Source organism: Peromyscus eremicus, chromosome 6 (genome assembly GCF_949786415.1).
Source record: "Peromyscus eremicus chromosome 6, PerEre_H2_v1, whole genome shotgun sequence".
Classification (NCBI taxonomy): domain Eukaryota; kingdom Metazoa; phylum Chordata; class Mammalia; order Rodentia; family Cricetidae; genus Peromyscus; species Peromyscus eremicus.
This window is the reverse complement of record NC_081421.1, coordinates 114410121-114424210: the sequence shown is the minus strand read 5'-3', so window position 1 is coordinate 114424210 and position 14090 is coordinate 114410121. Positions and strand designations below refer to the sequence as shown.

At 38.9% G+C, this 14090-nt stretch overlaps 1 non-coding gene across 1 annotated transcript; it reads right to left on the bottom strand.

Moving 5' to 3' along the window:
- Positions 1 to 13723: 13723 nt before the first annotated feature.
- Positions 13724 to 13830, bottom strand: LOC131913993 (U6 spliceosomal RNA). The gene has a single exon (XR_009380054.1). It is a non-coding gene; the product is annotated as a U6 spliceosomal RNA (small nuclear RNA).
- Positions 13831 to 14090: the final 260 nt, after the last annotated feature.

Here is a 14090-nt window from a genome sequence, read left to right as displayed (position 1 = left end):
ATTGGTTAAAATATTAAGGCAACTCCACGTAGTTAAAAGGAAGGTTTATTTTGTGGGGTAAATTACAAGTGAAGGGATAGGTTACAGGGTCTGGAAAAGGTGTAGTGCAGTCCGGTGGTATTCTATGGAGAACTCTGCTTGGTCTACCTCCAGCGTCCAGGGTCCAAGAACCAAGAGAGTTCCCCCATCCAGATCTCCGGTCTTCTCTCGGCTCCGCCTTGTAGGCCTGACAGTTACTGAAGCCTCAAAGGGGGTGGTATTGCCAGGTCAAATCTCGAACGGCTACCCACTACAGACATGTGTAAGTCATAGGACACTATAGTTGGTTCAGGTGTATATTGGGTCCTTTTTGATGCATAGTTCTTGCTGTTCAACTCAGCTTTGGCTCCATCAATTAAAACCAAAGCCTGGATGACAACTATCTTCTTGTACCATTCTTCTGTCTTGCAGATGTTTACCACAAAATACATATTTACTTTTCTGTACTGTGAATGAAGCACACTTCAGTGTGAAGAGCAGAGCAGTGAGCCTAATGAGACAAATAATAAGCAACCTACAGTTTTGTGAGGCAGAACCCCTCAAGATAATGGGGTAAAGAGATGAAGATGATGCATTTGAGTGAATTGGTCAGGATAATTCTGGAGAACAATGTAAAATTTGAGTAGTATTCACTAGAATGAAGTGAGCAAGCATGCCTGGTTAATATCAGGACAATGTCAGATCAGGCTGACCTAAGTATAAATTCAGAGAGAGGGTCTAAGCAGACCTTGAGTGAAAAACAAAGAAGGTCCATGTGGCTGGTAAACAGTAACTAAAAGAAAGTAACTAAAATGGAAGCAGAAGAGGTGGGGAGCCAGGAAAATGTGGGTCAATTTGATCTTGAATAACATTGCTAATCTTACAGAGTTTTGAACAGAGGCGTAGAATCGTCTGATTTATTTATTTGTGAGCATGTATGTAAATGTGTTTGTAGAGGTCAGAGGTTGACATTAACATCTTTCTCAATCTCTCACCCCCTTGGTTTTTGAGACAGGGTCTCTCACTAAAACTAGAGCTTGCTGATTTGACTCGACTGGCTGGCCAGGAAAGTGAGCCTTTTGTGTGTGTCCTCAGCACTGATGCTACAGGTATGCACTGCTCTACCTAGCTTTTTACATGGATGCTGGAGATCAAACTTGTGCCCTCATGATTGTGTGCCAAGCATTTTACAGATTGAGTCATCTCTCCAGCCCCTTAGCTTATTTTTAAAAGTTTTATGTATTAATGTTTATTTACTCACATGTATGTACATCTGTGAGTGTGGTACATAAGTATATGGTGTATGTATATCTATGAAAGGGGTGCACATCTGTGTAGGAGTGTGTACTCTGTGCACTCAGAGGTCAGAGCAGGATGTTGGATGTCCCACTCTATCACTCTCCACTTCATTGTCTTGAGACAAGTTCCCTCACTAAACTAGAGTTAGGCTGCTAGCCAGCCAGCCTCAGCGATTCTCTAGTCTCCAACGCTCGCAGCACTAGGGTTACAGGCAAAGTGACAAAGTGTGGCCTTTTATGTGACTGCTCAGACCTAAGTAAAGTTCATTTGTGTATACATTAAGTGATCACTCTTAACCTCCAAGCTATATCTTCAGGTACCCTTCCAATCCCCGAAACTACAACTTATCTTTTTTTTTTTTTTTTTTTTTTTTTTGGTTTTTCGAGACAGGGTTTCTCTGTGTAGCTTTGCGCCTTTCCTGGGACTCACTTGGTAGTCCAGGCTGGCCTCGAACTCACAGAGATCCGCCTGGCTCTGCCTCCCGAGTGCTGGGATTAAAGGCGTGCGCCACCACCGCCCGGCATAACTTACCTTTTAAAAGACACTCAGACCCAGGTGTGTTGGTACACTCATGTAACCTCAGCATTCAGAAGGTGGAGAGGTCATGGAGAATATTGAGTTGAAGGCTAGCCTGAGCTACACAATTGCAAGTTGCTGCTTGGGAGTAGATGGTAATGGGAAACATATTACAGACAGGAAACCACTCAAGTACTACGGTAGTAAACAAAAATTGAGGAGGTGGTGGCCTGAGCCCCTCCAGTGGGGTAGGAGGTGAAGTAGAACTGATGAAAGCAGTTGTGGTTCTATTTGGACATAGAGTTGACAGAACTGTTTTGGTCAATGTTGTACATCATAAGAAAATGAAATTCAAATCAAGGATGAATCTTGGTTTGGGGACCTGAGTGAATGAGGAATGGATTTGGAATTTGGAATTCAGGAATTTGGAAATCCAGGAAAAGAAGGTGGGGAGAGGACGTGTGTAAGGTGGAACTAAGCCTTCTGTATGAGAGTGAGATGCTAATTACACCATTGGGAAATGAGCATCCTGGGATGTACTCACACAGTTGGGAAATGAATACTTGGATGTAGAGATCTGGAGTTTAGGGGACAAGCCAAGGCTAATTTGTAAGTATGGAAGTTGTCAGGTCTAACACTCATTAAGAACACCTGGCTAGATAAGTTTATGAGGGGAGGAGTGGAGAATGAAGAAAGGGAGGTTCTTGGAAGGTAACATTAAGGTGTTTCCTCCACTGGGAGGTTGGGAGCATCCCTATGACTGGAAACCAGCAGACAGCATGGTTGGAGGAAAACTGAGAGAAGAGTGCCAGGAGGTTGTTTAGAGAAACTGGTCTGGAGGAAGGAGGATTGTGAATCAGCTAAACAGCCAGTGTCCTCCAGAGAGCAGGGGGGAAGAAGGAGACGTCCCAGATTTGACATCCCAAGACCTAGTTCCTTGAGGTGAATTCTACCTTACAGCAGCCCGTGGGTCATTTCTTCCTGGGGCTCCTGGTCAATCTCCATGTAGCTCCTTTACTGTTCTTCCAGGCTGACAAGTTCTAGTTCATAATTACTTCTAACTAAAGAATACTACTAAGTGACCACTTCAAAAGAAGAGATGATTAGATCTTCACTTAATATAAACTTTCTTCCCACGCCATCAGTGCTATTACATAGGCGTTTTGGTGCCTTTCTTGTCAGACCTTTTCTGGTAGCATCTACAGGAGCCATCGAAACAACATCTGTACATACACACCAGTTCCCAGATTGGCAACCATCCAAACCATCCACTTATTTCACTTCTGTCTCAGCACGTGAGAAAACTGAAACAGGAAGGTAAAGTGCTCACTGGCAAATGGCAGCACCGGGACCCAAGGTGCTTAAACCCAGAACCTCTGATCTTAATCACCTCCCCACTTTTGATTTAGTGACTTTCTTGTGCCTGGTGCACTCTCAGTAAAACAAATTTTATTTTATTTAAAGCACCCCTCCCCAAGGGCACGTATTAACATTCTAAGAAAAAAGTTGTAAATCTTCCATAAATCCTTATGCTATCTATCTCTCTGAAAAAATATTTCATCTAATGCCCTCGTTCTTAAACTCCTTTAGATATGAATGTGATTATGCACTTTTATTCCCATCCTCTCAACAAGAATTCTCTTATTGTTTCCTGAAGAATGAGGGGGCTTTGGGTTTGGGTTTTGGTATGGTATAATATAGATATAATACAAGCAAACCTATGGTTTTCATTATGATATGATATACATTTCCTTACTGTTTACATCACTTCTCTGGTAAAGCTTTCATGGCTTGTATCTATAAAATTGGTTAAAAGCTAAATTATATTTTTATATCTGAAAGTGAGAGATGGCACTCTACCCATTACCTTTACTACATTTGAATCTCCAAAACTGTTAGGATCTGCCATTTCTACCATTGTTAAATCATTGTATTTATATAATGTTTACACACCTCAAGTTCTATTTGGACTATATTGATCATTTTTCTTCTATGTAATATATGTGGTACAAATACTCTTAACTAGAGGATTTAATATCATAGATTTTTAGATTCAGTTCTCCAATTTTGCTGGTTGAAAATGAAAAAAAGAGATTTGTGCTTCTTTTAAACCAATGTAACTGGGCTCAACTCCATTTACCTCTTTACAAGATATCCATTTCACTTTTCAGCTTAATGAAAACCAGAATAATATTTTAGTAGCCATGTAAATTGGACTCAACCATTATTTTTGGTTAATAAATGTTTCTTTTTTGTTCTAGTTGTAGGGTTTCTATCTCATCATAAAATGTACATTTTTATTCCAATGACTTTTTCAGAGACTATCCCTCAAAAACCAATAGGAACATTCTCATAACTTGATGGGCATTCAAACTCCACCAAGCTTCTCGCTTTTCAAGTTGTTCAACAAATATAATTCAGAGCTGCCTCAAGCTCCTAACGCCATGGTTTCCCTTCCGTTGTGGTCTGTACCCTTGAACTGTGAGCTCACATGAGCCCTTCCTTTCTGAACTGCTGTTGGCCGGTCTTTTATTGCAACAAGCAGCTAACACAATCTGTGACTACGTTGTGCATCCTACTAAAAAGAGACCTCTGAGAGTGATAGCTTTAGAAGTTAATTCCACTCTCACATAACAAAATAATTCTATGTGTATGAAAATGGAGGTCATTAACAATCAGAAGTTGTCTTATAATTTTAAGTTTTCTACAATGGATAGTTATTACTTTTTTAATTGGACAGAAAGTAGATTGAGTTAATGCATGTTAAACTCTCACTGGAGTACCTGTCACAGAGTAAGCTCAACCTAAGCGCTGGCTTATAGTCCTGGTCATTGCTATGGCTGTGCCAATAACTTCTGAGAGATATGTCAAAATCAAGATATTAGCAATAGCTTCACAATGTGAAAATTCCAAGGCTTTACAGCATAATTGGTCATATTTGTGGGCAGTCTCTAGGGTGAAATCCCATGTAGTGATTTCAGTTACATGTGGTGTGGCTCATTCATCATCATCATATCCCTTATTTGGAGACTAATGAGTGGCATATAGTAGATACTTACTTCCATTATTTTCACTAAAAGAGCAATAATGACATTTAAATTGCTCTGCAGTTTATAAAGTGGCTCCAGCTCTATTTTCTGAGATAATAGAAAAATTAAGCAAATTATCATTTGCATTCTCTGTCCTCCCCATCATGTACATTCAACTATTGTGTTGATTTAATTCAGTCATTGGCTTGTATGTCAGTCCCTTACCACCTTTTGTGGACACGTATAAAGGTGAATGAAAGTGTGTGTGTTTCCTGTCCTCTGAAAGCTTATTTTTTATTAGCAGACAAGAACTAATGCATTGCCCAAACTGGAGAAAATACACTGAATTTAACAGAGCTTATGGTGTCAATGGGTTAGATTCCACGAAGGCAAAGTAAAGGCATGACATCATGAACTAAGAGGTCACACCTTGACTCAAAATAGCACAAGTCTTTTCAAATTTCAAAGCCTGGCCCCAGGGACACACATTCTCCAACCAAGCCCTACCTTCTACCCTTCCAAACAACTATTAAACAGAGACCAAGTATTCAAACCTATGACCCTATGGGAGCCACTACATTCCACTCCCCAGCTCCCATAGGCTTATGGTCATAGCATTATGCAAAACACATTTAGTCCAACTTCAAAAGTCCCCATAGTCTTTTACTGCCTCAGTGCCTTTTTATATCTTTTCTGAGACTTAGTCAATCTCCTAATCATAAGTGTTGAAAAAATCAAAAGCAATTTACATACAGACTTACATACAATGGCACAGAATAGCCATTACCATCCCAAAAGGGAGGAATGGGGGCATAGTGAGGAAATACTGGACCAAAGCAGGACTGAAACCCAGCAGGGCAAACTCCAAATCCCATAACTTCATGTCTGATGTGGAAGGGCTTGTACCTTGCTCTACCTTTCCAGCTTTGCTGCCTGCAAGATTCATTTCTCCCTTCCCAGATACCCACACTTGTTTCTAACACTGGTGAAATAGTCTCTCTTAATATATAGTATCATTACTTGAGTGTTCACACTAGTAATAGTACTTACCGTGGCCCCAAAACACATCAAAGTTTTTTTGTGTGTATGGTGTGTGCAAGTCCATGTGCACTGACCCACATACATGCACAGAGACACATTATGGATGATACAAAAATTAACATGAATTATTATTTTTAATAAAAATCATAACTCAAATGTACAAATAACTCGAATGATAAGCACTTACTTAAGCATATAAATTTAAGGAAAGCTTTATTCTGGAGACTGAAATACACATAAATAAGTTTATCTTTCTCAGTAAATCTCAGTTACTTTATATATCTATTCCATTCTTAATGGCATATGCAGAACCCCTTCTGAACTGATCAAGCCCGAGCTTAAACCTTCTTCAGAGATTGTCTGCATCTGATTCTTGTGTCAGGTGTTCCTCACAGCTTCTCTCGCTTCTGCAATCGCAACCACACATTCTACTGGGTCAGCTCTTAGGATAACTGCTTTCACGTTTGTAGAAAACAGGGTCAAATATTCCTGTAGTCTTCCGAAATGTATGGATTTCTTTCTTCCTTTCCATCATGTAGGACCAGAAAAAGCAGTAGAAGAAGCACAGGTGACCCACCCCTTCCCTTGCTGAAAGTTCAGAAACTCTTCATAATCGCATCAAAGATGTTCAAGAAGTACTTGTCTGTTTCGTGTCTAAACACGAGTAAAGCGAGAGCCACCTGATATGCTGTAGTCTGTAAAACACATTCTCACTCACCAAATGGAAGCTTCTAGCATGTATAACAACACACCACAGAACAGTCTCTGTAAGCAACAACTAACAGCCCTGCTTTACCTGACACATGGTTGGGTTGCTCTGTTGTCAAATGCTATCATGCTATTACAAAAAGCTTAAATGAATGCAGTGAGGATTTTCAAAGCACATTAACAATAGTTGTCTGCTCTTGTCCATGATGGAAGGGCTGCCCAGACTCTTCTTCCAACTAGCCAGGAACCTGGTTGTTTTGTATCCTCATTATTCACAAGCAAATCTGAGCCATGTTTCATTCAAACTGCTCACAAGGGGGGATCTTGGGAGGCAATTTTCAACCCTGTGATTTTAGAATCTATTAAACCTCTTGTTCTTATAATTATCTTCACATTTTCTCCATTACTTAATATAGATAGCAGAATAAAGAAGCTGCAATTTTGATTACAAGATTGTTTTAATCTCATTACTTTTTCATATCCTCGTTTTCTCTTTAATTTCTAATTTGAAACATATTAAAATAATAAAAAATTTTCAATGATTTTAATATTAATTATTTGACAGGTCTAAGAACCTAATCTTTCAAACATCTTACTTATGTCAATGAAGCACCTACAATTTTAAGCACTATGAGAAAAAACAATTTTAATTTATCGAATAAATGAAGAACATTATATTTAATTTGATAATGCAACAGTTATCAAACTGAATTTGAAGAGGAGAAATAGCATATTATCAGAACCCCTAAAATAGAGCTTCCTGTTCTTTGCTATACAGATGAACCTGGCATCGTTCATTTCATGTTTGTGGTACACACTCTGAGACAGAAATGTGACTTTGTCACACATGACTCTGGTCCAGGAACTGTATCATATTCTTAAACACAAAGGCCAACAATATGCTGGCCTCCAGAAGCCCATGGGTCACAAACTGAAGCATGGCTGACGTGGTGAGGCAAAAAACTGTGTCTGCATGTGTGTCTGTGTGTCTGTGTCTCTGTCAGACCATTTTAGTAACCAGTGCCTCTTCCTGAGTTTGTTAGAGTGAATGGTATTTCAAAGTAGATGTAGAAGTACATTTTGATGACTGTGGTATACAGTTATTTATAAAACTCTTGTGGATTATTTGTTCTGTATAGATATGTACAGTTTCCTCTGCTTTGATAGTTGACATTTGTGAGAGGTTGACATAAGAGGGAAGGTGCAAGCCTATGAAGGTTCTATTTTCCTCTTCTGGATTCTGTGAAATACCTTCCTCTACTTCAGCAGCATAAGGTCTTTCAGCTATATTTTATACATGTGCTTGTGCTACAGAATGAAGTCAGTGTATGCTCTGGCTTGCAAATTCAAATTGCTGTGCATATATGTGTACATCTGTATCAAAGTGTATATATATAGTGTCTGTACATTCATTCAATTTTAACTATACTTATGTGTAGTAATAGTCATAGAGAATTACATACAATCAGAAGATTCAAATCTTGAAAATAGGGACAAAGATTCTCCAGTATATATTTCTGTCTACTTTACATCAGCGAGTTTGCATGCAGCAGAAATCAGAAGGCCAAATATGAGTAGAGTATATATCTTTTTTGTTGTTGTTGTTGTTTTTCGAGACAGGGTTTCTCTGTGTAGCTTTGTGCCTTTCCTGGAACTCGCTTTGGAGACCAGGCTGGCCTCGAACTCACAGAGATCTGCCTGCCTCTGCCTCCCGAGTGCTGGGATTAAAGGCGTGTGCCACCACCGCCCGGCTATCTTTTTTTTTTACTTATTAAGAAAGTGAGCTTGCTAATGCTATGGTATTTCACAGTTTAAATTATTTCATGAAATTGCAGGGTTTGATTTATCTGTTCTTTTTTTCCCATAATTTTTTTTTATCATAGTACAATATTCTTAAAACCTATCCAGAGATCCACACTAGCCTTAACCATACTTTCTCAGACTTTGAAATATACCTTGACTCAATCAATTTCATTTTCCAGGAAAAATCCATTACTGGTTTTAAGGAAGATGGGTAAAACAATTCCTCAGGGTCACCACATAGAAATTCTCTTTGGAGAAGTAGGGTAAGAGCGGGGAGAAAAATGACACCAGTCTCCTCTTCATGTTATCTGTGAGATTCCCACATTACAGAAGTGATCAATGAATTAAATGTCATAATATTTTAAAACTCTGGCTACTTAGGTTGAAAAACATTTTTTTCCAGGATTTCCACCAAACGACTGAGGAGAAGCCAGTTTTGGCTCTATGTGTGGGAGCACACACATTTTTACTCACACAGGATTTGACTCTCAGGTTCATGATGTGGAGAGAGAGAGAGAGAGAGAGAGAGAGAGAGAGAGAGAGAGAGAGAGAGAGAGAGAGTTAGTTCAGAGATGGTCACTAATAAACTTATTATGCAGGAAAAAGAAGAAAGCAAAACTCTTGGTTAAGGAAACTCTTAGGGAAGAAAGATGTTGTGGCCAGACTGTTCTCATCCAAGAAAAGGAGGCCAGGACAAACTCTATGAATTTCAAGTTTTTGCTGAGCTACATAGACCTGGCCTGGGGTACACTTGTGACTACCAGTCTGGAGGCCCAAGCTGAGTGATCAGGGGATTTGTAAAGGTAAAAACCACAAGTTTGGTACCTCTCGTTGACACAGCTGTGGCGGCTATTAGCGTGTATAACAGAATATGAACTTGTAATAAGAGTAGGGCACAGTTGTGTCACCACGGTGTAGCTACCAGCCAGTTCCGGTGTAACCGGAACAAAGCTTGCTTTAGTTTGGCCCCAATTCATGGTTGTGGTCTTCTTCCTTGTGTCGGTGGGCTTGACATCAGCATCTTTTGTGAAAACTCTCTTTTGGGTTTGGTGTGAGGAAAGGAAATAATTCTGCCCATGAAATCAAAGGAAAAGCAAGACTGAGGAAAGGTGTAAAGCAGAGGGAAGAGTGTCTTCAACTGCTCAATGGATGAAACTAGACCAAAAGAACAGGAGATGCTTTCTAGAGTTGCTAATAATTAAGGCATTTAAGAACAAAGAAACTGACATTTCTTTTATAAGCAGATCATAGCACATTGTGATTTATCCACCTTTCCTCCACTTCATCTATGACTCAGCTTCTCATAAATTCTTACATGACCATCAGTATGTGATGTTTTAAGAGGTTATACCAGTGTTCAATAGTGTGATACAACATGAAAAAAACCCAGTTATCCAGGTGATCAGATGTAGAGAACTGAGTGAGAATGTAGCCGAAGCAGTAACCTACAAGAGAGGAGCCTTCTTTGATCTCCAAATCTAAGAGCATGAAGAAAGACTGAAAATCCATTTCTAGAGAGACATGGCTGAGGTGACTCTAAGGAAACTAGACACTCAGATAGGACAACTTGACCTAGACACTTTTTTTCCATCATGGGCCCAATGTTTCATTATAAACTTAGAATTCAGTAGAAAAATAAGGAAGAGAAAGAGGAGTCAAAAAGAGAAGAAGAAGATCTTCAGCACTGACTTGACCTCTGATATTTTGGGATATTTCTTAGAATCAGAGACTTAATATATCATCCAACACTGCTCTCAAGACCCATTCTCATATGACTCCAAAATGTCTCTTGAGCTAAGTCTAGGTGAATTATTCTCAGGTGGTTGGCTGATACACCAGTTTGTAATAAGACATTCTGACCAAAAACAACTTGAGGAGGAAAGGTTTATCTCATCTTAACACCTAAAACTCAACATGAAAGAAATTCAGGGCAGGAACTCAAGTCAAGAACCTGGAGGCAGAAACTGAAGCAGGGGCCATGGAGGAATACTGCTTACTGGCTTGCTCTTAATGGCTTGCTCAGCTTGCTTCCTTATATAGCACAAGACCAATTTTCAGAAAGTTACAATTTTGCTATTGGGCTGGGCCCTCTCATATCAATGGTTAATCAAGAAAATGCTCTATAGAATTGCCTACAGGCCAGTCAGATGGAAGCATTTTCTCAATTGAGGTTTCCTCTTCCAAGATAACTCTCACTTGGGTCAAGGTGACAACAAACAAACAAACTAACTAACTAACTAACTAAACTAACTAACACTAATAACATGAACAACTGGTATCATGTTGTGTTGCTGTTTCTTCCAAATTGGAACATTTCCTCCAAGGAAGAAAGTTCATGAAGCCAATGAAGTCAACACATTGTACAAGGCTCAGAAAGCACTCAAAATTCATGTCTTCTCCCCAAAGTTACAAAACAGTCTTCTTTATCAACAATCTATTGATATCTGTCTATAACTATTATCTATTTATCTATTATCTATTGCTCTTACTATGTCTACTTGCCTACTTATCTTCAATCATCTATCTATTTCCATCATCTCTATCTGACCTATCATCTATGTATCTATGCATCTATTTATTGCATAACTATTATTTTCAACTATATCTACCTACCTATCATTTGTATCTATCATATCATCTGCCTATCTATCTATCTATTTATCATCTATCTATCTATCTATCTATCTATCTATCTATCTATCTATCTATCATCTATCCACCCTATATCACATATCTAACTTTCATTTATCTAGCTACCCGTCTAATCTAATAATTATTTTTCTCTATGTAAAATATCCATACTAGAATTTCTAAGAAGCATGGGTCTTTTCTGTTCTATTCTCTACTCAGCATTCATAACAGTATAACTACTATACAGTAGCTGGTCATGAACAAATACATACATTAAAGAGATTTGGGAGGGGAGGGTTCAGGGTATTGTTATTTGTTCCTGATTTCCTTGCTAATCACCAATGATTCCCATGCAACCCTCAAAACTAAGGAATGAAACCTTCAGCTAAGATAATTTTGTTCACTGTTTAATGAAATTCTGCTGGGAATGTAGTAAGCTTATATATAATTTTTAAACATTGCAAACTACATGAGTTTTGTTTTTCTTTTTTTCTTAATTGGGCCAGCCCTTCCACAAATTAAGATGAACTATTACATTTTTAGGAATGTAATGATGTATGATTCACCAAATATCTCAGACCCTTTTTCTTTGTTAAATAAAATCTAAAGGAAATAACTAATTAGTCAATTTGAATGATTTCCAAATAACATCACCAGTCTGTGTTTGTCTACACTATCAAGGTGAATAATTCATTAGCATTTATGAGAAGTGCCTGGAGAACACTAGCAGTGGGAGTAAAACAACCTGGAATGGTTTTTAAATGACCTTCCAAACAGCTTAGATTAACACGGGCATTATTCTCCCTGTACAAATCAAGTTAGAATTTTCCATGTGTCAGGTCTCAGAAGAAGGCCATGCAGAGGGCTGCTCACAGCGGAAGTGACCTTCTGCCTAATTTAGCAATTAGATTCTGCTTTTTTCCGTGTGTGTGTGTGTGTGTGTGTGTGTGTGTGTGTGTGTGTGTGTCCACGAGTGTGTGTGTGCAATCGTGAGTGTTTGTGTGTGTGTGATTGTGTGCATGCCTGTCTATCTGTCTATGTGAGAATCAGAGACAGAAACGGGAAGGCAGGGGGACAGGAGAGTAAGCATGAAGTCAAATGGGACACAGGAAAGAAATAAGACAGGCCTGAGAGAGAAACAGATCAAAAGAAAAGGAGACATGGGCTACATTAAGGGTAGAAGGAGGAATGGTGAGAAGAAACAGAAACAGATGTGAGAAGGCATGAGGAAGAAAAGGACAGAGGGAGGGGGAAGGAAGTCACTGGTGACAGAATGACAGCTTCTCCCTTGAGTTGGCACACACACCAGGATGCCAAGCTCCCAGGAGTTCTCCCAGGTGTGCAGGGTCACCTGACTTAGTGATGATTAAAAGTGTAAACTGCAACACAAAAGGGTAAAAAAAAAGTAATTGTCACTGTCACGTTGTTTCTCTCCTGTGAGGTCACACTCTCTGGCTGTAGCTGAGCCTGCTGATAGGCACACCCCTCTTGTTTAATAAAATTGTATTAACTTTATCCCTGCCCTTGATTTGTGGCTTTCTCACGTTGTGAGGAATAAATAATAAATGATTGTAAAGTACTTGTACATATGAAATGCCACATAAATGCTTAATAATAATCAGCTTAGTCCAGGAAGCCAGGGGCCTTGAATAGAAATCATTGCATACGCCCATTCCTGTTTATGTGGCTAAAATCATCCCATATGCCATGTCTCCTTCCAATCCTCCAGCAGATTTAATTGTCGCTCATTCAGGAATCCACTTCTCTGCAAACTAAACAACCTTTTTTCCTACTTCCCCACAGTACTGTGACTCTGATAGCCGAACATAACTGCAAAGATTCTGCCTTTGCTCTCTAGCTTCAGCTATTTTTCCAGAAGTCCTGCATTCATCTCGGTTCCTCCAAACCCCTACATGTCTGATTTTCAGAATCTTCATCCCAGGAATGCTTATTCCCCTCTGGTTACTTTTGAGGAAATATCTGCCACCTAGTCTTGGGTTTCCTTCAGTTTAGTTCAGGATGAAAGCCAGGAGGCTGAGTTGGCCTTTCCCCCATCATCTTCATTTCTGCATTTCTTGAACTGTTCATTCAACAGCTAGGGATGGAAGGTTGTACTAAGTGCAGAAATACAATAGAGCCCAAGACTCTATGAGTTTGCATCACCCCAAGACAAACAGATTAGTCCTGTTCAATGCATATAACTCCACAACCAGGGTAAGGTGGCTATCTTTAGGAAGGTAAGGAATGTCAGAGGCAGGAAGTACAATGTTTTGCCAGGGTCTGACTTACTTTGTTTTTTTCTGAAGTGTCTGTGTATATTCAATTTAATTTAGCTCAAATTCTCTTGACTTGACTTGTGACATAGGTAAAGAAAGGGCTCAGTCCCAGAAAAATTGCCCACAAGACTCTTAGCTTACTGTGTGATGGTAGAAGGAAACCTTTTGCTACTTCTGTCTGCCAGAGTCTGAGCTTCGGGTTGGCAAGCATCAGACACTTGCTGATTGATATAGCTGATCATATGGACTTGGAGAGTGTAATTTCAAAAGAAAGATGTTGTTAAAAGTTTTGTTAGTGTATTTAATGGCAAAATAGCATTTGCATTTTTATAGGGAAAATAGTGAAAATTAATAAAACAGACAAATGAGAAAATCTGTTATTATACCATTTACAGTGGCTACTAAAAATATGAAAGCTTCACGAATTTGCATGTCATCCTTGTACAGGGACCGTGCTAATCTTCTCTGTATCATTCCAATTTTAGTATATGTGCTACCAAAGTGAGCACTGCGGTGACCATTTTTATTACAATATATATCACTTCATGTTGTTTCTCATTGTTTATATCATATATAGATGTGACTTAAGGCATGTGTCCCCTAAACCCTTAGTGTTACATTCCTCATGAATGTGGTATTATTTTATGTTCTCTACTCATATCTATTGGTTTATAAGTTTTCTTTTGATAAAAAGTATCAAAAATATAATTTTTATAAAATGACTTTATCACACTCTAGTGATGGTTTCATATTTTTTATGCATATGAAT